The sequence below is a fragment of the Rosa chinensis genome, chromosome 4, assembly GCF_002994745.2.
Source record: "Rosa chinensis cultivar Old Blush chromosome 4, RchiOBHm-V2, whole genome shotgun sequence".
NCBI lineage: Eukaryota > Viridiplantae > Streptophyta > Magnoliopsida > Rosales > Rosaceae > Rosa > Rosa chinensis.
Genome location: NC_037091.1, coordinates 9,078,347 through 9,089,824, shown reverse-complemented (window position 1 = coordinate 9,089,824; position 11,478 = coordinate 9,078,347). Strand labels below are relative to the sequence as shown.

General features: G+C 38.9%; 2 long non-coding RNA genes and 1 other non-coding gene across 3 annotated transcripts; all 3 read left to right on the top strand.

The window, feature by feature from the left end:
• On the top strand, positions 1-1,037 carry LOC121052974. The gene is made up of 2 exons (XR_005810428.1): positions 1-628; positions 750-1,037. It is a non-coding gene; the product is annotated as an uncharacterized LOC121052974 (long non-coding RNA).
• LOC112201214 lies at positions 297-382 on the top strand. Its single transcript, XR_002936670.1, has one exon. It is a non-coding gene; the product is annotated as a small nucleolar RNA Z221/R21b (small nucleolar RNA).
• A 6,528-nt stretch (positions 1,038-7,565) lies between the features above and the next one.
• On the top strand, positions 7,566-8,248 carry LOC112201035. The gene is made up of 2 exons (XR_002936550.1): positions 7,566-7,766; positions 8,003-8,248. It is a non-coding gene; the product is annotated as an uncharacterized LOC112201035 (long non-coding RNA).
• The last annotated feature ends 3,230 nt before the right edge of the window (positions 8,249-11,478 follow it).

Genomic DNA, 11,478 nt, shown 5'->3' with positions numbered 1-11,478 from the left:
TACTCCATCATCATCGCCTCTCTCTCTCCCTGTCATTATTGCCTCTCCCTCCCTCCCTCCTTCCTTCCTCCTCGTCACTCTGCTGCCTCATCCAACCTCCTTCGTCTAATCACCTTCTTCCTCCCTCAGAGAAGCTTAGCCTTCCCCCAACCCCATATCTCCATTCTCAACAGATGCAATTACACTTTAATTGAAAAAACAAGAGATCGACAAAAGCAATTTGAAGCCTCTGTATCTATTTTCCTTTTCTCAGTTTCTTATCTTCTTTCTTGTCTCTGTGTTTATAATTTTGAACGAGACTATGATGATTCTCTGAGGAAGTCATGCACCACTCTGATTTTCTGTGAATGAAAAATTTCTCATACCCAATATATCTGAGCCTCCTAGTATCCCTCTATTTTTGATTTTTGATGTCAAATTGTTTTGTGAATTGATTTGTTTTTAGCATTTTGTTGATTGTGTGTCCAGGAATTGAAGGACCAGATGAAGGGATCTTTGGATCTTACCATGATGCGGGCCGTACAACTTTTTGCTGATGAGGATACAATTTTGGTCTTGATGGTCCCTTCTTTGACCTTAATTTCATTGATTTCTGTTTACAAGCCTTGAAATATGTTCTTATGAGATAGTAAGTTTCTGGGTTCCTTCTTTGACCTTATTTCTTTGATTGATGGGTATTTGTAAGGTTGGTAATTTGGAGATTGCGATTAGATTGCTTGGATAACCTTTTTACCTTACTTGATTTTCAGATTCCTGCAAGAGGAAAACCAATTGGTCCAGGACCACCACCAGAACTCCCTCAAGCGCTGCGAACGCACAGGCGGCAAACGACGGAGTGCAAGAATCGTTTGTGAATGAGGAGTGAATCGAGCATGAGATTTGGCTTTAACGATCAAAGCAAACGGATCTATGGCTCAACATCAATCATTCTATGAACAGTGCCATCAAGGAAATTGGAGATTTTGAGAATTGGATGAAATGTTCTGGAAAAATAATTGGTTGCAGATGAATTTGTTAATTAATCTGCAATTTTTTTTTTGAATACCATCACTTTTCCATACAGAACTCACAGTTCAGTGTGAGTTAAAAGAGGTTATTCCATACTGACTGATATATTAAAATATTATTTTTAACACACACGGATTACATAAAATATAACTATGCATGATGGAAGACAAGTGGGACCCACAAGAATTTTCACACGGACTCTAAAAACCGTGTGAATAGAGCATTAGCGTCCCCTCCGAAGGCAACCGAAAAACATTCCGTGCTTGCACTGTGGGTATAGCCTTTTACCAACTGACATCCGTGTGAAATAGCATTATTTCACACAGATTTAAATTTGTGTTAGTAACCCGTTTTGCTAGTAGTGTACATTCGCGGAAGTTACATCTACAGATTACAAGCCAAAAGTGACTAAAAAACACAAGATTTCAGATCTTCTAAGTGCTTCTGGATCTTCTGGATTTTCTGTCAGGAGGGGGTCATGGGGAGGATCGCTCTTACCCTTCCTCTCTTCTCCCCCCTCCTATCTGGGCTGCAGCTGCTATCATATGTACTGCAAGGAGAGGGAAGGAAATAATTATCCCAACCGCTCCTGTCATACATCCTCCGGACTGAGTACGGTTATTAGAGGAAAGCGCAGCCCAGTTACCCCATCTCCTTCCGGGACAAAACAGAAGTTTGATCCACTAAGTCCAGGAGGTAGGATGCCAAAGAAGAACGTACAGCCTTGGGTGGCCTCCCACCCTTCTTTGAATTGCTCCGCGCGAGGGAACCTAAGGAGAGAGACTCCTCAGAAGGTGGTATCCCACGTTAGGAGAGCCGCGTGCTCTTCAGCCAAACTGTAATCGGTGAATTCCACCCAGGATGTCAAAAGACCAAAGACACGCGGCTGTCCTGAGATTAAGCCATAAGGCCTACCCAGGAACTGAGATTTCGCCATAAAGCCTAAGATTCAGAGGCTAGAGGTGATGTCATGAGGGGAAGATTTCAGGAAAAGAAGGAAGAGAAGTAGGGCTTGCAAGGTTATTTCTGGGAAGGCCATGGTTGCACATATCTTCGTCTCACCAAGTACAAGTATTTATAGGGCCAGCTTCAGTGGCCTCAACCCTTTGATGGACAGTTGGAATTAACCCAACTCCATCAATAGAGTCATCAAGAGAATTCAATGCTATGATCTCGGAAATGAAGGAGAATTGAAGACGCGTGGGTAACGGAACGGTCTTCAAGGAGATAACCTTTCCATTTCGAGATAATCTTTTTGAAATGCGTAGTTAAGGTAAAGTTAAAACACTTTGTAACCTATGAAAGTAAAAGAGAATTTGGGCCAACAAAGTGGACTACATTACTAATAATATTAATATTAATATTGTTCATATTATAAAAAATAATGGGGCATGTGACTAAGAGGCCTAAAGCTCTCGGCCCGCATAAGTTAGGAGAAGGAAATGTTCATCCAGACGAAAGCTAGCGTCAGCGGCAACTTGATTGGCTTATTGGTCTGCTTCGCGAGCTTGGGCCAGGTTTTGAGAAAGTGTCTCAGAAGCGACCAAAGGTTGTTTTAGATGGGGTTCCTCATGGGCAATTCTGGCCCTCACAACAGTTAGTTGGGCCTGAAGCTCTTGGATTTGGGCCTGAAAGTGGTTCTCCACGAGCCTCATATCTTTAATAAAGGAGGGCCGTTCACCCAGGCAGTCGCGTAAGGTGTCCATTTGTTGAGCAATGGCCTGATGATGGGCTTGGGCCTGCCTGGCTTGCGCATTCACGGCTGCCTTCTCGTTGATCCACCGAGGGAGATCCTTCAACAATTTGTCTACCTCAAGGAACTGGGCTTCAGTGATAGCGTCTTCATGGAGAAGCACTCTCAGGTACTCTAAGGCTCCCGCGGATGCGCCGGATAGAAAAATGTTAGGTCCTAGAAGCCGATGAAGATCCTTCCTAGCATCTTCTACAACTCCGGGTGGAGTTACTTCGAGCACGCTGGCTAAAAGCTCTAGTCTTGAGGGAGGTGCTGGTGGTGGAGCAGGAACAATGACAGGAGCCTCAAGAGGTTCCGCGACAGGAGCTGCCTCCGGCACAGGTTGAGGGATCACCTCTTCCTCTGTTTCAGGCGCTTAGGGGACAGGAGGTTCCTCAGCTGCGACCATAAATTTTGGTTCAGCGGGATTCTCACCAGCCTCCTCCTCCTCGACAACAGTTACCGCCTCCTTGTGCCAGGCAGGACTCTGGTCCTGAGAAGAAATTTCGAAATATCAACAAAGAGTCAAGAAAAGTAGAAACTAAGCTAACAATTTTGAGAAACTAAGCAGAACGAATCAAAATAGCCAGGAAGATAGACTCACCTAGAGGCACTCATCAAAGTCAGTGACGCAGCCAGTAGCAACAAGAAGCTCGCCAAGAGTGGAGAAGGTCGTGCAAGGATCGGTGCGAGATCCGACTGGAGGATCCGAACTCCAGCGACCTTTGTCAAGACCGTGCTCGACTCGTCTCGCTACATCATCCTCAAGATCGAGGATGGCACCGGCAAGCACACCTTCCTCTGTCTCGGGTTCTCCGAGCGCAAAGCGACGTTTGATTTCAATGTCGCGCTCTCCTATCTCGACAAGTACGTCAAAAGATGAAGAGGCGTCATACGACGCCCGATTGACCTGAACGATCTAGAGGGATCCGATTACCAGTGAGTCGGCACCGCTTTAAGAACTCGTAGACCGATCCCAAAGACGCGTCGTTCTTTGGCATTCACACTCTCTATGAGGTCTCTGCGTGTGTGGAGGAGAAGAAGACGAGAGAGAGAGAGAGTTGGTTTAAGGGCAGAATAGGAATGAGGAAAATTAAAAACTGACCTTTTTTAACATCACCTCATTATTCATAAGAACTAGATTAACTTTTAACAGTCCATGAAAGTCTTGAGGTATTCAATTAGGATTTTTAAAGACTTCATGAATTCCACCAAAATCTAGGGGTATTCAATTAAGACTTTTAAAAATGAATAAAAGTACAGAGGTATTCAAAATATCATTCATACTTATGGAATTAGAAAATCATGGATAATCATGGACTTTGTAGTGTTAACCTACATACCAAACTCCAATAATTTTCTAGCCTCTAGACCAAAGATTTCAAAAAGTCTATCAAACTTTCCTCTTCAAAAAAAAAAAAAAAGGTCTATCAAAGTTCTTCTCTCTACGCACGAAGAAGTTTGTCCTACATCATCTCTCTTTCTTAATTTTTTGTCTTTTCTCTAATCTTTTATGATATCAACCTTTTTTGATACCTAACATGTTCATTGTAGTTGTTGAATGTGATTTTTGTTTTTTTTTTTTCAATTGTGATACTTCGAACCCTAATAGCAACAAAATGATTTATGAAAATATTGTGGTCTAACCCTAAGACCTTGAACCATACTAAATTTTATCATATTAATTAATTATTCTCATTAATTGGAATTTATATTATGGTTCAAAAAAAGGTTGAACAATTGAATTTCAATTGATTGATTATAGATCAAGACATTGACCAATATTGCTACAATATATGTTAATCGGCGAAAACAAAATTGATGAGAATAATTAACCATAAACATCAAGTGATCTATATTGTATATTTATGTTGTTGGGAGATTAGGAATGAGAACAAACTCGCTAGACACACTAACAATCATTTATTTGAGTCCATTTCTATTAGAAGATGCTGGAGCATTGAAGAGACAACAAGTTATTATTTTGTTTTGTATTTGGGCTGCATTTTTTTTATTTTTTTTTATTTTGTACATCCTAGGAAATCTGTAGAATTCATTCATAATAAAGTATATAGATTTTCATGAATCAATAAAAGTCTGTTGCTAAAATCAATGGTTTTAAGAAATCTATAACAGTCTATCAACTTTTTAAAGAGTCTGTGGACTTTTTAAAAAGTCTGTCATTTAAAAAAAGTCTGCACAAATCCAAATACAATACACCCCCCTAATATTACTAATAGTTCATAGTGGACCTTTTTATCAAGTGGGAAACTAGGTGACATTTTTAGCATTTCACACTCTAATGTGACCTTTTTCCATCATTTCCCTTAAAGAAAATAAAGGATCTATAAACCCTACAATGTGGAAGTAGTGCTAACTATGCCTCAACTCCATGTACGCCCAACCTCGACTAATCTCGCCTGCAAACTGGGCATTTGAAACCAAAGGGTCTAGGAGAAAGTAATTGAAATACACGTTAGAGTGAGTGGACGAAAATAAATAATTGAGATAGTTTACATTAAATAAACTTTAATACTTTCCCGCAAATCGAATTATTTCCAAAATCTCGATACATGCAATATTTATAAAAATATATTTCTCGCCGCACAAAAGTTCATGAAAACACATCAGCCTCGCTGGTTAAAAGAAATCAGACTAGCCCCGCTAGCCAAATAATAATAAACGAATATGGGGAAGAATTTATCACCATACGACAGCGGAGTCTCCTAGGCTCGGGTCGGAGTGTCCCACACTCTTTGAGCCTCCCAGGCTCTGGAGCATCCCATGTTCTTCTCAACTCAGCCGCAAACACAAAGTAAGCAGGGAGGAATTGGCTAGCTAGCAATAATATAATCAAATAATACGACTCAGGTATGGCGAAACAAAAACATACGAAAATAGAAAATCAGTAAGGATCCCCCAATATCTCACGAGAAAAAATACATATTCCACAACGTGGCCCCGCATGCCAAAATATTCTCAAATTCATAAACAAATAGGCGAGAAATAATAGATAATTATAATTCCCTCGGGAAATCTCATTTTCGATAATATTCCAAAAAATCTCAAAATCGACAAATAAAATTATAATACGAAATTCCAGAAATCACTTCGGAAAATAATTCGTCGAAAATCACATAAACTGTAAGTTCAAATAACAATCATACATCGGAGAAAAATATCGAAAGCTCAATATCAAAAAATAGTATCACTAATCCATTTCTCAAATCATAATCGAGATAAGTCATAATTAATCTCCAAAAATCAAATCATATTCCCGAAAACAATTTATAAATTCAAATTTGAGCATAGCAATTTCATATTCGAAATTCATATGAAAAATAAATCAATGTCAAATTATAATCCAAAACAAAATATTATGCTTGATAAATAAAACAATAATTAAATAAACCAATAACTCCTAAAATAAATGCATGTATCATTATTCAAAACAAAATATTATGCGTGATAAATAAAACAATAATTAAATAAATTAATAACTTCAAAAATAAATGCATGTATCATTATTCAAAACAAAAATCCACTCACATTATACTGCTAAGTTTGCCATTTATTAGAATTTCCTCAAATGGAGGTTCCTTACATCCTGTACAAAAATAATTGAGCATAAACAAAATAATTATAGGACGGAAATTAACTTTACGATAATTAAAACGAATTTCCAATTCTCCTTTAATCTCTACTCCTTCAATTCTCTTTAGATTTAAACCAAACTTCACCAACAAATTCCATTAATCGATTTACAAATTCTAAGATGAATTCGAAAGAAATCCGACGGTCGGATTCTTGTAAATCGATAATCGAAACTCTTAATTTTCGGAAATTCATAACAAATTCAAAACTTCACCAATCTTCACCAAACTTCATATAGGATTTAATGGGCTTAAAATCGAAGTCGTATGGCAGCCGGAAGCACCGCCACTGGCCACTGGCACCAGATGCGTAAAGCTCAGCTGAGAACAAAGAGAGAGAAAAAAGATCGGCTCTATCAGTTCAACACTTTTTATAGCTAGGTCAAACATCACACTGTAATTAAGCCAACAAAAGAAGGGCAAAATCGTCATTTCACAGTGCGGGCTCAGGTCGATGAACTGTTAATTGAGAATTAGTATATAGTAAATATCATGTAACTTTCATGATATATATATATACAGGCGGGTTCTGAAGCGGACGTCCGCACTTCGCTAAAGTGCGGACGCAGGCGCTGCAGCCCAGCTCAGGCGTCGACGGCGGCGCGAATCGGGCCGGAAGGAGGCCGGAAGCATCCCAGACGGCTTCTGGGCACCGTTCGAGGTCGGAGGAGGTCGGGGTTGCCGGTTTCTGGGCAGCCACCTCACCTGCAACTGCAGGTTCTGTGCAGCACCAGAAAACCCGTCGCCGGCCACTCCACTCGACCGCAAACCCCTCCGCACAACCCCTGGCCTCCCTCCGGCAAGCCGCGCCGCGCCGTCGTGGCCTGAGCTGGGCTGCAGCGCCGTCGTCCGCACTTTAGCGAAAGTGCGGACGTCCTCTTTGGAACGCGTCCGTATATATATATATTAAACAGCGAGATTTCATACGTACATGGTAGATGAACAAAACAAGAAGTTGATTGATGGCTGTAGTACACTTTGGAATTGAGATTTTTGTGGACATCTGTTGGGCTCATCCGAATAATAGAAGACTTTAACTTTGGGACCACCTAGAATGTTGAACACTTGGGCATAACGAAAGGCCCAACTACAAATTCGGTAATCTGAGTGGTTAAAATTATCCAACGGCTGAAAACATTATGCGGGCTGCGATATAAATGTCCTTGAACCCTAAAATCAGCAATCTCAAGCGAAAAGGATCTATCGCGCGCAAACATGTTGTCAAAGGTTTTCTCTGTCTCAAAGGCCATGTCCTGGCGTGCAATTTCGGATGCCTCTACCTACGCCATGATTGCTGGATCTATGACCTACTTTTTATACCATACGGTCCCGTTGTTCGTAGAAGTCGTCAGATCGGAAAGGGCTGCAAACGAGTAAGAATTTCTTTATCAATCTAATTACTTCGAAATTTCCTAATTACAATTTTAAGATCTAGATCTTGTGTGTGACAGCAAATATCTTAGCTTACGCAAAAATCCTCAGTGGCCGGTGTTTGACCCTAATTTAATCTTTAATTTGGTTCAAATCTCTTGGGTGGTCTGTTGTTGTTCTGTATTCATATATTTTTGCCATCTCAAAGTTCAAAGTTCTACTTTTGGGTTTATTGCAGGGAGTTGGAGCGGTGCTGACGCATTTCTCAATCCGAGTAGCAGCCTTCTGTTCTAAATGGGTGCAATGGTGATGTGATGTGATGTGTTGTGATGGGTGTTGGAAGATGACTAGAGCTATATATTTATTTGATGTTTGTTGTCATGAAAACCTATCCATCTGAGATCGATGACCGATATTTGAACCTAATGTGCGGTGTACTTTTGCTACGTCTATATATTGTCATCTTTTGCTTGCTTATGGCTGATATGATTGTCGCCGCAACTCTTATTTTGAGTCTTATTAGTTGTTTTGTTTGTTGTCATGAAAACCTATCCATTCTGGCCAGCGAAAACCCTAGTCAAGGTCCGAAAAGGGATTCCATATTCTCAGATCCTTTGCAATTTGTTTTTATATGATTCACATGAATAGATGACGATTATTATTTGCTTCTTTTCTAAGAGCAACTCCAACAGATTCCCTATATTTTGATTTTTCTCTACTTTAGGGAAAAATGAGCATCTTTTGCTCCAACAGATTCCCTATAACTATCTCTATTTTAGGGAAAATGAGGAGAGAGAAAACCAAATTTCCTATATTTACAGCAAACTCCAAAATTTTAAAGAAGAATATGGATATTTTATAGATTACTGTAAACTAGGGAATCTGTTGGAGTTGGAGAAGAAAAATAGGCTAAAGGTTTGACTTTTGCTTCTCTATAATACAAAAATTATAGAGAAGCTGTTGGAGTTGCTCTAACTAGGTGAACGTACTCAATTCATGAGTAGAAAATAACATGACCCATGTACAAACCCTGAACCCAAACACCATTTCCTAATCAAGTTTTGGATGGATCCAAGAGGAATTAAAATGAAGTAAATAACTGAGCTTCAAACTTTTTATTAGGAGAGAGGAAAGAAGTGACGCTGTAAATAGTACTTTTTTGCCCGGCAAGTTAACATTAGGGCCGCAAACAGAATAGAATATAGAACGGATGAACCTGCGAGTAGTCTAGGTTGCTACAATGTTATTCTGTGATTAGAACAGAACAGAATAAAGTTAATCAATTCACAAACAAAACTTGGTAGATTACGAACGCTTTAGTCACTGCCGCATAAGCACCGCTACATTAGGCACTGTCACAAAAGACCGCCACACTTGGATAAAGATGCATCACCAAAACAACAAAAATTCTACTATGGACCAAGGTCCACGTAGATCATAGGCAAAATGAGGGGCAAAAGGGGGCATTTGGGTGATTTTTTGCCTTGGTGCAGCTGAACCAAGGTGCACACAAGACTCTTTGCCAAAACAATCATTCTCAAAACACACCAAGAAATCAAATCACACAAAGGTCTAGCTACAATCATATGGGCCAAACCAAACACAAAACAAATGTGCGGAAATGCAATGCATCAGTAATGTCAAGGACGAGTAACGATTAAGACCTTCAGTTCCTAAACATCACAAGAGCGCTAATTGCCCATCGGGTGTAGTCAAACGAAGTTCAGCAGTTACCTTAGTTGATGCCTGCTAATAGTCCTCTGCCTTTTTCAGGACCTACACTGAGTATCGGACGCACTACTGTTCTCTACAACTATATTTTCTCCTTTTTCTCAGAAATCCCCTATTGTTGTCATCTCCTTATAAAAATTTTGCAATTCCACTCTATTGCCAAAGCACCAGCAAGGATCAGTGCCACAAGAGGCAGCTGGAAAGGAATCACTCTCTCTGATCTCATAATTCATTCTTTACTGAAACATATAAGCCTACTTCTCTGCATCTATCAGTTAGACAAACTGATATAGTTGTGTGAACCAAGCTCCTAGTCTTTGCACTCATAATCCCCAAGGCTAACAAATTAAAGTCAAACTCCAGCTTCTCAAAATTATGGTAAGAATTCAACCTCGCACAAGGTTGAATTAGAAAATTAATTCCACCAAAGTCTTTATGAATTCCACCAAAGTCTAGGGGTATTCAATTAGGACTTTTAAAAATGAATAGAAGTTTAGGGGTATTCAAAATATCATTCATACATATGGAATTAGAAAATTATGGAAAATCATGGACTTTATAGTCTTTAGTATAAATACCAAACTCCAATATTTTTCCAGCCATCAGAGCAAAGATTTTGAGCGTGGAAAAGTCTATCAAAGTTCTTCTCTCTGCGCGCGAATAGGTTGGTCCTCCATCATCTCTCTTTGTTAAATTTTTTGTTGTCTTTTCTCTAATGTTTTGTGGTATCAACTTCTAATACCTAACATGTTCATTGTTGTTGTTGAATTTGTGAGGGTGTATTGTATTTGGATTTATGTGGATTTTTTTTAAATGATAGACTTTTTCAAAAGTCCATGGACTCTATAAAAAGTTCATAGACTTCTATTGATTTCTTAAAACCATTGACTTTTAGCATAGACTTTTTATTGATTTATAAAAATCTACAGACTTTATATGAATGACTTATATAGATTTCACAATATTTACAAAAAAAAAAAAAAAAAAAGAAGCTAGTTTATGAGTCAGAGAATAGAATACAATATAGTAGCTATGTTAACTAATGTCCATTAGCGTAAAAATCAGAGAAGCTCAAATAATGTTATGAAACAAACGTATAAGAAAATAAAGGAAAAACCTCCAAATGTAATCAACCAAAAGGTACCAAAAATAAGAGACGGGAAAAAAAAAAGTTTCATGCTAAAGAAGCAGACGTCTCTGAAACAATGATATGATTTATCCTTCTCCTTCATTTTCACTTTCTTCATTGTTATTGTTTTCATTGTTGGCATTTGGTTGGGCATCTGTCCACGTATGAGTAGCAATACTCATTCTCCATTCATTAGCATTTTCTCTCTGCTGATCTTGGGTTTGAAAATCATCCCATTCAAAATTATCTTCGTGATTGTCTATCGGATCTTCTTCTGGTTCGGGAGGAAATTCATCTGAACGGCATTTCTGTCGAAGAAAATTGTGCAGTCCTGCACAAGCCAAAACTAGCTCTGCTTGTGTCTTATATGAAAATGGTGGTGCTGATTTGAAGATTGTGAAACGCAACTTAAATATTCCAAATATTCTCTCAATTACATTCCTCAAGGAAGCATGACGAAAATTGAATAACTCAATTGCATTGACAGGATCGTTTCCTTCACCACCAAAATCTTTGAGATGATATCGAGTACCTCGAAATGGAGCTTAAAACCGGCGTCGATTTGGAAATCCGCAGTCCCCTAAGTAATATTTACCTAATAATAAAAAAATATATATATGCAATTAGCATGTTATATGACATAAATTGTAATAAGTGTTTTGAACTTTTTTATGCAAGTAAAACTATACCTGGTGGCTCTTTGAGTCCATTTCGTCTAGAAATTGCATCATTCAACACTTTTGAATCATGAGCGGAACCCTCCCATCCACTAAGTACATATATGAACTGTAAATCAAAGTTACCAGCTGCTAATACATTTTTGTGATATCTTCCCATGGCGATTTCGATATCTG